Here is a 14,278-nt window from a genome sequence, read left to right as displayed (position 1 = left end):
CGACTGCCCGCAGTCGATGGTGGTCTCGGGGACTACACCCAGTGGGTGCACTCAGCGTGCCCCCACTGGAGTAATCTCCACTCGGTACGGCCTGGCCAGTCCAAGTGACAAACAACAACAAAAAAGACAGGCTCTAAGACTCCCGCCGACTGCCCGGAGTCGAGGGCAGTCTCGGGGACTACACCCAGTGGGTGCACTCAGCGTGCCCCCACTGGAATGGTATCCACTCGGAACGGTCCGCCCGGTCCGAGTGACGGCCAAACAACAAGAAAATGACACGTTCCAAGCATGAAGAAATTCCAAGTAACCAGTTACTCGATGCAGGACCAGCTCCAAATCACTCAAAAAAATTGCTATAAGGTGAGTTCAACGCTCCTCCGCGGACCCGTTTGAGCTCATTTCACTCAGGCACCATGCAGACTGGAATCTGTCAAGGCAACAAGTGAAGATAAGACCGCCGGGTGACCAAAGGAAGTTCATAAGTGCCTCCGTAGCACTCGACTCATCTGGGAATTCACCTCGACTTGACCCACTCAACCTCGACCGATTCGGGGGCTAATGACGAGGACATGTATTGGGGGTAGGGTAACAGGCCTGACCTAAAGACCCTACCCATGGACACCGTACACTTTGTACTGGACCCCTGGGCCAGATCGCCGTCCAGATGTACCGCAACTTGAAAGTCACTCGGACGGCAACAACCACTTGGAGCACGGCACTCCACTCGACGAGCTCATTCCACTCGGCCGGGTAACTCATTTGGATATGCAAGACCAATAGTCAGCATAACGGTTTTGTAGTGGCCAGGTATTATGGCATTGATACTCCACTTTGTAACATAGGAGGTGAGGGGGTGGCGCACTCTATATAAGCCACCCCCCACCACTAGACTGGGGGGGCTCTTTTCTTCCACCTCTCTCTCTTTTCACCATTAGTCTCAGGACTTAGCTCAGGCATGGGGATCAGTTCCTCTCTCTCACACACACATTGTAATCTCCGGATATATACTCAGATAAAACAAAGCCTCTCCGGAGCACGAGACGTAGGGTTGTTATCTCCATCGTGAGAGGCCCGAACTCGCTAAAACCACCGTGTCACCCATATGCATCTCGATAGATCATGCTCCATTATCCTACCCCTCTCTTACTGTCGGAGTCGTTCCCACGACACCGCACGCCCGGAGAGCGGCGCCAGTGTTGAGGATCAGGTATGCCACGCCGGTCTCCCGCCTCTCTTCGTCATGTGCGCCCGCCAACTGTTTGTTCCTCCGCGCAGTTGCTGCGCATGTTCGCCATGTATCGGCAGAGCAATAGCGACGCCAAGTTCAAGTACCTCCACGTTTACAAGCGCATCGACAAGTGCGAGAAGTGGGCGGAAGTCCGGCGCTCCCTCGACAAGGCCAAGGAGACCTACAAGCCGGACGCGCCGACTCCGGGCGCGTCAGAAGGGCGGCCGGACGGCAACAAAGGTGCCAAGAAGGGGAAACACGCCGAAGCGGCCACCGCTCGAGTGCAGGAGTCCATCGAGCACTGCATCGCCGACGCGCAGGCCCGGGCCGTCCTTCATGAAGAGAAGACCGACCCGCGGTGGTCGGCGTTGATGTCGAGCAGCGCCGCCAAGCTTGACCTACTCCGGACCAACGTCGCCGCGAAGAAGAGGCACACCGACCTGGCTTTCCTGCTGGGCGGGGCGGACATGCTCCAGAGCAACGACGAAACATTCAAGGCGTGGTACTTGGCGGAGCGTGGCCTCATCCTGAACCAGTTTCCCTCGAGGACGCCGCCCACGCCCACGCCCACGCCGACTCCCACGCCAAGCCCGAGCGATGATGCCGCCGAGACTCCCCGTAGCGCAGAAGCCACGCCAACGCCGCCAAGCACAGAGACCCCGTCAAGCCCGCGCAAGCCGACTCCGTCGACGCCGGAGGCCGACCTCGCCGTCTGATGCGCACGCGCATCCCTCCTACTTTTTGTATGCCAAACTTTTCATCTGATCGCCGAACTAGTGGCCGCTTGATCGCCGGATTTGTGGCGTTTATTTTGTGCGCGGGAAGACTACGTTTGAATTTGCCGCGCCTGGCGGGCGGCGCCTGGGGGCGTGGCTGGGAGTTAGGTCGTCCTCAGGGGCCAATCTAGCGCCGGTTCGCCCCAAGACCGCTCTTTTTGGGTGCCCTGGGGGGCTGAACGGCTGGAGATGCTCTAAGTGGGCTGGGAGATTGGGAGGGAACGATGTGTGCGCCTGCTTAGAGGAGCCACCTCCGCCGCCGCTGCCGGCGGCGATATGGTGGGTGGCGAGGGTCGGGGCGCACCGGTGTCGCCCCTCGGAGCGAGCCAGAAGCGGTGGTCGCATGACTTGGTTGAGTAAATTGGCAACCAACACCACATTTATGGACCCTAAATCAAAAACCATAGGTTTTATCTCTCTCTTTTTTGGCAACATATACTCCGTAGTGGAGAGTGAATCGATTTTCACGGCACTAGAGCCGACATATACTCCGTAGCGGGCCTCTACTGTACACAATCGATTGCGTTACACAAGCTGGCATGCATCAATAGCATGTGATCAGTGTCTATCAGTTTTCGGCTATTTCAATCTGTATAATGGTTTATTTGCATTTAGTAAACCCCTCGCCGTTCGCATACGTGGTGGGAACTTTCCGGCCCTGACTCCGGCCGAGCGCTGAACCGTTCGTACATATGCGTCGGAGCGTGCTATAGAAGGGTTCAAAATTTAGCAAATTAAATTATAAAATAAGGAATTGATGGACGGTTCTGCTTCTCCCCATCTACCCTATAAAATCAGCCCCTCCCTCTTTAGTAGGGGTAAAAATCTGTATTTTCTTCAATCTACTCCCTCCGTTCCGTTGCTCGTCGTGGTTTTAGTTTAAATTTGAACTAAACTAAAACCATGGCGAGTAAATCGAAACGGAGGGAGTATGTAGCTACAAAAAAAATTCTTCAAAAAAAAATGTCCCAAGGCTGGAGGGCAATTGCCCTCCTACCCTCAACATAGCTCCGCCACTGCGTGCGACCACAACGATGGTACTACTACAGTTCGATAGCCATGCATGCGGTAACATAAGGTAAAATTCATAAAGCAAGCACTTGTTTTTTTAGTATCACATAACTGTATTTCTCTTGCGCTTGTACTAGCACTTGCACCTGTATAAATCTAGTTATTTCTCTTGCTTATTATAAATCCAGTTATTTTGTTTGCATCTTCACATTTGCAGGATAGAGCATATGTGAGCCAAGTGACACCACCAGGACCGTTGCCAGAGCAAGCAACTTTTGTGCTTGATGCTATAGACTCAATTCCTCAAAGGACAATTACAAACACAGCAACAAACAGATGAAGGGTGAGAGCCAGAAGAAAATCAAGAACTACAAGTGAGCAAATACATCTAGATGAGCCTGGTTCTAGTACACAAGCAGGAAGACAAAACAAAAGAAAAAGAAAAACAAGCAGTACTGAAAGTGGAGTTGGGAGAGGAGATGGCAGAGGAGGAACTAGCTAGAGCAAGAGGAGTTGGGAGAGGGGCTACCAATGGAGCTGGCAGACAAGGAGCTGCCAATGGAGCAGACATTGGAGGGGCTGTCAGTGAAGCAGGCATATGAGGATTTGACAAAACCACGATGAGTAAATCGAAACGGATAGAGTATGTAGCTACACAAAAAAATTCTTCAAAAAAAGTCCCAAGGCTGGAGGGCAATTGCCCTCCTAGCCTCAACATAGCTCCGCCACTGCGTGCGACCATAACGATCGTACTACTACAGTTCGATAGCTATGCATGCATATGCCTAGGTAGTTAGCCGGATCATGTTCGTTTTGGTGCACAGCATGAGCGAGTCGGAGTAGCGTGTGGTCGAACATACATAATCCCTCTCCTTGGAATCACAAGAACAAGAACGTGAGCGCCGAATGAAGAAGACGACACTGCCATTCAAGCGCGAAGGACATCTTCAACGCCGACCCGCAAATATCTCCGGTATATGTCCGTTTTTGTGTCCAGGCGTGGTCCGACAGGATGCCGGAGTGAGACACCCAACGCTAATTACAAAGTATCCAGTTGGGGGAGAAAAAATAGGTGGGGATCATGCATATGGTGGCTATTTGTGATGTGATGCCGGTTGGAAGGAGAGAGAGCAAAGGGGAACCATGCATGTAAAGAGAGAGAAAAAAGAGAGGACCACACGGAGGCCTTTGATTGGTCAAGGGGATGTCAGGACTTCGGTATATCTCTCCAATTTGCCCAAAAACAGAAATCCAGACCGCTTCACGGACCGTTATAGGTCCCATTGAATTACAAAAGTGAACAATGTGTTCGTCCGGATATATATACCGATGTTTCGCGGGTAAGATGCCCTAAATGTGAAGTTGTCTCCAGATCAATGTGTAGCTCGTATAGTACGCTGCAAGGAGAAATCGTCGAGAGACACGTATGCATGCACGCATGGTGTTAAGGGCATCTCCAATACTTGTAAGATAGTTGTTGGTAACTTTAAAGAAGAGTAAGGTTGTATGTAGATGAACCAACACCCTTGCACAAGCTTCAATGTAGAACGAGAAAACACCTTATAAATTATCTCACATCGTATTAAACAAACTAGATATACAATCTATTAAATTAGTTGTATGTTAAGATGTTGTTCGATGACATAACAAATTTACCAACAAGTTAACATACAACCTGTTGGAGATGCCCTAACTGGCCGCGCCGGACGAGATAGTTGACAAACACGACGCCAACTGTGCCAGCGAGGGACGTAGCCATGGACGCGGGGCCGGCCGTGTCGGCGGGGGCACGAGCAGAAGCAAGAGACACCGGGGAGTTCACCGTCGGTCGGCCACCCGGCTCGCGGGGAAATATCAGGTCAAGCATTTCGGCGCAATAAAGCGGGCGCGTGGAATGGATAGGGGCAACGCGTTCGATCAGAATCAAACGGAGCGTGCACCTGCCATGGCACGCCTGGCCGAGCTCGACATACATGCGCTGGAGTCCAAGGAAGAATATGCACTGCATGCACCATGCTCCCACGGCACAGAAGCACGGCGTGTGCTGTCGCCGCGCTATCTGCAGCAGCGCACACATGGCCGCGCAGAGCTATCACCAGGGCACACGTGGAGCGGTGCAGGTGCGTGCATGCATCAGGATCAGACGGTCGGTCCATCAGGCTGGCGCGTCCTTTCTCGGGCGACACGATCGTCTTCTCGGCGCGGTGCTCCATCGATCTGTTCGGCGAACGGTCGGCTGCTTCTCGGACACCTCGCCAGCTTGATCTCGAGCTGAAATGGCACCGTGCCATGCATCCCTTTGCAGCAGAGGCGCTCCAGGGTCCACACACGCGAGGATCTATCGAACCAACCGCACCACCTCAATCTCGATAATGCTAGAGTGCATACCTAGTTTCTTGGAGAGGATGAAAGAGGAATGGATGTTTTCCTGCCAGTCGACATCATGTCATCGGCACCAAAAAAACTCAAGGGACACCACACCTGGAAGGCTGGAACGCACAGTTTTGGTTATTAGGTCAGGTGTGTGGGAGTGTTCGATCGCTCAGTGTAAAGCTTTACACGCGCTCATCTGTGGTACGTGCTCGGCCTCGGTTCCGTGGCACAACCGTTCCTCACGAAGTGATCCTATCTGAAGTAACCACGGAGCGCGCGACACCGCAGCATGCAGTCCAATGCATTTACTCTACTCGTGCGACAAAAACTGGGCAAATGTTGGCTGGCCGGAAACGTCCCGTGACTGGCTCCGAGCTGACCTTTTGGTGGTAAACTTCCGCGGCCGTGGACGACGCTGATCTCGACCGGCGGCAAGCCACGGGCACAGGGTGCCCCGGTGGAATATTCCCCTGCATGAGCGCACCAGCAAAGACGTCGGAGCTACTCCCACCGAGACAAGTCCAACGCATGGTTAATTGCTGTTGTCAGGATCAGAGACAGAGGCACCAAAAGGTTCAGAGGTTGAAGAGCAAGTACTCCCTCTGTCTAGCTGTATAAATCATCTTAGATTGTGCATTGCGATAAAGGCGGAGAGAACAACGAGAAAACTTAATATTTATTTGCTAATTAATACCATTGCATGCAATGAACTGACCATGACATGTTGTGTTTGATAGTACAATAACACAAGTAGCTATAAGGAATAGAATATTATATCTTTTGCTTAGTAGAAGGAGAGAGAAAAGGAGAGAGAAGAAAAGCGAGTTCTTGGTTAGTAGCCGGCTTTAGCACGAGCCCCAAGACGCTTTATGAGGTTGTAAGGTGGACCAACTATTAATAAAGTAGTACATATAAAACTTACTACTCTTTACAGCCCAAGACGCTTTATGAGTATTGTACATGCTGGCTATAAAGTTGGCTGTAGATGACATGACACTCTTTACAGCCGATTGTTGGCTATATTATTAACCATGCTCTAAACGGCGAGAACATTGGTGAAGGGGACGTCCGACTTCGGGAAATACGACGGCCTGGGACGTGGTGGGACGGTACTCCCCCCTCCCTTGACAACGTGCGTCATCGACGACCCCGACCGGCGTGCGTCGTGAAGAGGATTCGCTGGTCGCCGGACTACAAAGCAAAACAAAAAGAAAAGAAAAATGAAATATGCAGTGCAGCCAACATGACAACTGTTAGAGCATCTCCAGCCGTTGCCCCCCCAGGAGGCCTGAAAATCGCCGCCTGGGGGCGAGCCGGCGCAAAACTCGGCACTGGGGGCGATTGGGTTCCCAGCCGCTGCCCCCAGGCACCGATATCGTCCCATCTGTTTCGCAAAGCGCCCGCTTTTCGGCCCATTTTCGGCGACAAATCGGCTCGATATCGGCGCATTTCGGCCATTATTCGCCGTGGTTGGGCGCAAATTCAACACAAGTAATTTTTTATCACATAGTTCTACCGAAAATCAATAGAAATCAAATACTTTAACAACAAATAATTCAATACAAATTAAGTTCAACAAATAAAAACTCTTATTTCGTCACACGTCGAGCTAGGCGGCATTGCCTTGAGCCTCCATAGGCGCTCCACCAGATCGTGCTGCAATTATTGATGCACCTGTGGGTCTCGGATCTCCTGACGCATATTGAGGAAGAAAGTCCAGTTTGCCGGTAGTTGGTGATTAACTTGCGCAAGAGGACCCTGCCTGTAATATGGTTCAGTGTCAAATACTGGCTCTTCCTGCTCGCTCTCAATGATCATGTTGTGCAAGATGACACATCAAGTCATGATCTCCCACATTTGATCTTTCGACCAGGTCTGAGCAGGGTACCGGACAACAGCAAATCAAAATTGGAGCACACCAAATACCCGCTCGACATCCTTCCCGCAAGCCTCCTGGACCTTCGCAAAGTGGGAGTTCTTGCCTCCTGGCACATGGTTTGAGATAGTCTTCACAAATGTAGACCATCTTGGATAGATGCCATCAGCTAGGTTGTAGTGCCGTCCATTGACTTCGAAGTTCACCGGAGGAGAATGACATACAACAAGCTTGGTAAAGACAGGGGAGCACTGCAGGACGTTGATGTCATTGTGAGTTCCTGGCATCCCAAGGAAAGAGTGCCAAATCCAGAGGTCATGTGTGGCCACTTCCTCAAGTACCACACTGCAACCGCCTTTGGCGCCTTTGTACATCTCCTCTCAAGCAAATGGACAGTTCTTCCATTTCCAATGCATGCAGTCGATGCTTACAAGCATCTCAGGAAATTCTCTTGCTGCATTCTGTGCTAGGATCCGAGCAGTGTCTTCAGCATTGGGTGATCGCAAGTATTACGGTCCAAACACTGCCACCACTGCCCTGCAGAACTTGTAGAAACACTCGATTGTCGTGGACTCGACCATGCGCCCATAGTCGTTGAGTGAACCACCGGGGAGCTCCGTATGAAAGCATCCTCATAGCTGTCGTGCACTTTCTAGATTGAGGTGAATTCAAGTGTGTCGGTGCAATCATTCTTGCACTTGAAGTAGCTGTCAAACTCCCGGATGGAATTCACAATCCCGAGGAAAAGATTTTGGCTCATCCGATAACGGCGTCGAAATGTTTTCTCGACGTGCAATGGAGCGTCGGCGAAGTAATCGGAGTAGAGCATGCAGTAGCCTTCCAGACGATACCGGTTCTTTGCTTTCACCCGCCCCGGCGCCAAGCCACCTCGCAGCGGCTTTTCATTGCTCGCGAGCAGGCCAGCGAGGGCGGCGAGGACCATGAGATGCTCCTCCTCCTCGACGTCGGCTTCGGTTTCCTTCTCTAGCAACGCCGCGAGCGCCTCCTCGTCGTCCGAGTCCATCGCCGGGCCGGGCAGACAAATCGCCGAACACCTGGCGGGAGTGGTAGGCACACAGCCACCGGTATGCCGCCCTGCGTGGTCGGGGCACCGGAAAACCCGCCCGAAGGTGGTGAAGAGATCACTAGTAGAAAAAGGGTCAAATGTGAGACACATTAGTCCCGGTTTGTAACAGAACCGACACTAATGTGTCCATTAGTGCCGGTTCCAACGGTTAGGCGGGAGGAGCTCTTTAGTACCGGTTCGTGGCGAACCTTTAGCACTGGTTTGTGCCACGAACCGGTACTAAAGAAAGTGGTGGCAGGATGTTGTCAGAGTGGGGCCCTTCCAGCACCTTTAGTACCGGTTCGTGGCACGAACCGGTACTAAAGGTCGTCCTACATAAACCCTTCATCCACCCGCACTCTGTTCTTCCCCCTTTCCCCTCTCCCTCTCCTCTGTTCTTTCCTTCTTCCTCTCGAGTTCATCACAAAATTTGCCCCAAATTTGTCAAGATTTGCAGGCCCTCATCCATTCAAATGATCACCAAGGTTAGCAACTTTGTCCTTTCATCTCTCATTGCTAGATTAGCTCTTGCATTGGTTTATATAGTGATCAATTGTGGGTTTTAGTAATTTGGGAGGAATTATATGTGGTAGTATTTGATTTATATGCAATTTGAGGTCAAAATAACACTTAGTTTGCATATGTAGGTGTGGTTTACTTAGTGCCTTCTAAATCTCCGTCGTAACCACCGTCGATCGCCCGCACCGTCCCGTCGCCGGCACCACCTTGTGGTGAGCCTCTTGTTCATGAAATTTTATATAAAAAATTGATGTTTGTGTGATTTGGATATATAGTTACTCGTATAATAATTATCTTACCCGTACGTTGTTTGTTATACATAGTGCCATGGTTTTGATATCCGTCCCCGTCGGCCCTCGTCCTTGTTACGATTCGGATGTGGTATATTCTCTTTTAAAACTATTTGTTGCATTTCGTGTTTATGACAAATTATGCCCATCAAGTTGACATAGATATTATTATCTAGGAGGTATGTGAACCGGAAATTCCAACCAACCCTATTGTCGAGAGGTTAAATTTAGTTGAAAGAGAAAACGAGTACTTGAAAGAAAAATTGAAAAGAATTAAGGGGGAGAAGATGGAATTGGAGTTGCATGTTGCCGATGTCGTCGATGATCACAAGATCAAGATGGAGAAAATGCGCTTGAAGATTAGAAAGATTAGAAAATATGCCAACGATAGTGAGGCTTGGTATCATTATGCTGTTGGATCAATTGTTACCTTAGTTGCGATCTTGATCGCATTTGTTGTTGCATTTAAATGCTTTAGCTAGAGAGTTATTTGTTTGTTGCATTTAAGCGTTGTATGAACTTTATGTATGAACTTGTATTAATTTGGTTTATTCGGTGTTGTGTAATGAAGATGAGCCGACAATGGATGTACGATGACCGATGCTCTCCCCAGTTTGTTGAGGGCGTGCATACTTTTCTGCTTGCGGCTGAGGCAAACAAGCCGGCGGATGGTTTTATGCCTTGTCCATGTGCTGGCTATAAGAATGGTCGCAATTACTCTATGTCAAGAACCATTCACGTCCACCTGTTTGAGTCCGGTTTCATGCCCCACTATAATGTTTGGACCAAGCACGGAGAAAGAGGGGTTATGATGGAAGACAATAAAGAAGAAGAGGACGACGACAACTATCCTGGCCATGGGTTCCTTGAATACGATGATACAACAATGGGGGAAGAAGCTGAGCCGGTAATGAGGGAAGAAGCTGAGCCGGCAATGCGGGAAGAAGCTGAAGAAGAGGCATCAGATGAGCCCGTTGATGATCTAGGTCAGGCCATTGCCGATGCAAAGAGAAACTGCGCAAGTGATTTGGAGAAGAAGAAGTTGCAGCGCATGTTAGAGGATCACAAAAAATTGTTGTACCCGAATTGCGTAGGTGACAAGAAAAAGCTGGGCACCACACTGGAATTACTGCAATGGAAGACAGAGAATGGTGTATCTGACAAGGGATTTGGAAAGTTGCTGGTAATGATAAAGGATATGCTTCCAAAGGACAGCGAATTGCCCGCGAGTACGTACGAAGCAAAGAAGGTTGTCCGCCCTCTAGGGTTAGAGGTGCAGAAGATACATGCATGCCCTAATGATTGCATCCTCTACCGCGGTGAGTACGAGGATTTGAATGCTTGCCCGGTATGTGGTGCATTGCGCTATAAGATCAGCCGCGATGAGCATGGTGATGTCGAGGGCGAGCGCCCCAAGAAGAAGATTCCTGCCAAGGTGATGTGGTATTCTCCTATAATACCACGGTTGAAACGTTTGTTTCAAAACAAAGAGCATGCCAAGACGATGCGATGACACAGAGAAGACCGTAAGAAAGACGGAAACTTGAGAGTACCCGCTGACGGGTCGCAGTGGAGAAAAATCGAAAGAAAGTACGGGAAGGAGTTTGCAGATGACGCAAGAAGCGTATGGTTTGGTCTAAGCGCAGATGGCATTAATCCTTTTGGGGAGCAGAGCAGCAACCATAGCACCTGGCCTGTGACTCTATGTTTGTATAACCTTCCTCCTTGGTTGTGCATGAAGCGGAAGTTCATTATGATGCCAGTGCTCATCCAAGACCCTAAGTAACCCGGCAACGACATTGATGTGTACCTAAGGCCATTAGTTGAAGAACTCTTACAACTGTGGAATGGAACAGGTGTACGTGCGTGGGATGAGCACATGGGGGAAGAATTTGACCTAAAGGCGTTGCTGTTCGTGACCATCAATGATTGGCCTGCTCTCAGTAACCTTTCAGGACAGACAAACAAGGGATACCGCGGATGCACGCACTGTTTGGATGATACCGACAGTATATATTTGAATAGTTGTAAGAAGAATGTGTACCTGGGACATCGTCGATTTCTTCCGAGCATACATCCCGTAAGAAAGAAAGGCAAGCATTTCAAAGGTGAGGCGGATCACCAGACGAAGCCTCGCCACCGTACTGGTGCTGATGTACATGATATGGTCAAGGATTTGAAGGTGATATTTGGAAAGGGTCCTGGCAGACAACCTGTTCCGAAGGACGCTGACGGACGCACACCCATGTGGAAGAAGAAATCTATATTTTGGGACCTGCCATATTGGAAAGACCTAGAGGTCCGCTCCGCAATCGACGTGATGCACGTGACAAAGAATCTTTGCGTGACCCTGCTTGGCTTCTTGGGCGTGTATGGGAAGACAAAAGATACACCTGAGGCACGGGAGGACCAGCAACGTATCCATGGAGAAGACGGCATACGTCAGGGTCATGCAAGCTACGCTCTTACCAAAGAAGAGAAGGAAATCTTCTTTGAATGCCTGCTCAGTATTAAGGTACCGTCTGGCTTCTCGTCGAATATAAAGGGAATAATAAACATGGCAGGGAAAAAGTTCCAGAACCTAAAGTCTCATGACTGCCACGTGATTATGACGCAACTGCTTCCGGTTGCATTGAGGGGGCTTCTACCGGAAAACGTTCGATTAGCCATTGTGAAGCTATGTGTATTTCTCAATGCAATCTCTCAGAAGGTTATTGATCCAGAAATCATACCAAGGTTACAGAATGATTTGGTGCAATGTCTTGTCAGTTTCGAGTTGGTGTTCCCACCATCCTTCTTCAACATCATGACGCACGTCCTAGTTCACCTATGCGAAGAGATTAACGTTTTGGGTCGTGTATTTCTACATAATATGTTCCCCTTTGAGAGGTTCATGGGAGTCTTAAAGAAATATGTTCATAACCGTGCTAGGCCAGAAGGAAGCATCTCCAAGGGCCATCAAAATGAGGAGGTCATTGAGTTTTGTATTGACTTTATTCCTGACCTTAAGCCGATTGGTGTTCCTGAATCGCGGCATAAGGGCAGACTGGATGGAAAAGGCACGCTAGGAGGGGAACAAATAATATGTATGGACGGACATTCTCTCACTGAAGCACACTACACAGTTCTACAGAATTCCGCCTTGGTGGCTCCGTATATGGATGAACACAAGAATTTGCTACGCTCCAAACACCCGGAGCGGTCTGATGACTGGATTACACGTGAACAAACCAGGAGTTTCGCCAGCTGGTTGCAGACATGTACCATGCATGACACCTCTATTGAAGATGACATGTACTTGCTGTCCCAGTTACCATCTTCGAATATAATGACTTTCAAAGGGTACGAGATAAATGGTAATACATTTTACATGATCGCCCAAGATAAGAAGAGCACCAACCAAAACAGTGGTGTCCGCTTTGATGCAGAAACCAAGACGGGAAAGGAAACATATTATGGTTATATACAGGACATATGGGAACTTGACTATCGACGTGGTTTAAAGGTCCCTTTGTTTCGGTGCAAATGGGTCAATATGACACGAGGCAGGGTAACGGAAGACTCGCAGTACGGAATGACAACAGTGGATCTCAACAATCTTGCGTATGCAGACGAACCATTAGTCCTAGCCAATGATGTGACACAGGTTTTCTATGTGAAGGACATGCCTACCAAGCCAAGAAAAAGAAAAGATAAGGAAGCGAATGCATCGTACGATGAGCCAAAGCGGCACATAGTTTTTTCTGGGAAGAGAAACATCGTGGGAGTGGATGACAAGACAGACAAGTCAGAAGATTATGAAAAGTTTGATGAAATTGCTCCATTCACAGTGAATATTGACCCGAGCATCCCGTTAAATGATGAAGATTTTTCATGGTTACGGCGCAAAGGGACACACGCGAAGAAAAAGTTTCACACCCAAAGATCTGGGATGTGATCGGCTTCACTATCATCACTTTCTTCTGTGTTTCACACCCAGAGGGGAATCTCTGTAATAGTTAGGGTAGTTATGTGTTTTGGCATTTGAAACGCGAAGAAATTTTATGTGCAAACAAATTCTTTCATGCCTTTACTGATTTTTAAAGTTAAGTTATTCACAAACTAGTGATTCACACTAATTTCAAATAATTTAAAATTTAAACTATTCAAATTTGAAAACTACGGGCACTAACAGAAAGTTTATCATTTTTTGTACCTAAAGCAAAAATATTCACAAAGAAACTCTAAATACACAAAAAAAACAACACAAAAAAAAAGTAAAAAAAATTAAAAAAAAGCATGCCTACTAGGCCAGAGCGGCCTGCATACGACTAGAAACCCAACCTGTTGTTGGGCCAGGATGCAGGCCCGCAAAGGCCAAGTGGGCCCACAGGGCAGCGAAGAACACGTAGGCCCAGTAGGCCTGCTTTGGAGAGGAGCTCGAGAGAGCGACCGCAAGGGGGTTTATAAATCAGTGCGGTCGTCCCTCGGCTAGCGAGGTGGGACTAAACTTGCCGCACCGCACCTGCGCCAGCGCACCCCCTTTAGTACCGGGTCGTGGCGAAGGGTCAAATGTGAAGCACAATAGTGCCGGTTGGAATTTCAGCCAGCACTAATGTGTACACTAGTGCCGGTTCGTGGCGGCGATCAATAGCACCGGTTCGTGGAGAACCTTTAGTACTGGTTCATGCCACGAATCGGTACTAAAGAGGCTGTGTCAGCTTCCGGTCGGGCTATGGCCCCACCATCACCATTTAGTGCCGGTTCGTACCACGAACCGGTACTAATGAGGTTGTGTCAGGTAAGGCTGGGGCCCCACGAGCACCTTTAGTACCAGTTCATGGATGAACCAGACGTAAGCTGTTTTTTAGTCCCACCTCGCGAAGTGAGAGGGACTAGGAGCGGTTTATAAGCCCTGAGTGCAGAGACGATGAAGAAGATGCTCAATGCTCACGTTGCTTAGCTTCAAGCCTTCAGAAATACGGTAGACTGCACGGAGCTATGCGCAGTGCAGTATACACTATTCCAAAAGGCTTGAAGCAAATTAACGAGCATTGCACCTCTTTTGTATTTTTAATAACTTATTACAACTCTGGACTTCTTCTGTTATGGCCAAAACTAATTGCACGTCGACATTTTTTTTTTTTTTAAGTTATAACT

The 14,278-nt window shown here is 49.1% G+C and overlaps 1 pseudogene; it reads left to right on the top strand.

The window, feature by feature from the left end:
- Window positions 1-1,209: 1,209 nt before the first annotated feature.
- Window positions 1,210-14,278, top strand: part of LOC119321412 — a 49,915-nt pseudogene continuing 36,846 nt past the window's right edge.

The sequence above is a fragment of the Triticum dicoccoides genome, chromosome 6B, assembly GCF_002162155.2.
Source record: "Triticum dicoccoides isolate Atlit2015 ecotype Zavitan chromosome 6B, WEW_v2.0, whole genome shotgun sequence".
NCBI classification, from domain to species: Eukaryota; Viridiplantae; Streptophyta; class Magnoliopsida; order Poales; family Poaceae; genus Triticum; species Triticum dicoccoides.
This window is presented reverse-complemented; position numbering and strand designations above follow the sequence as displayed.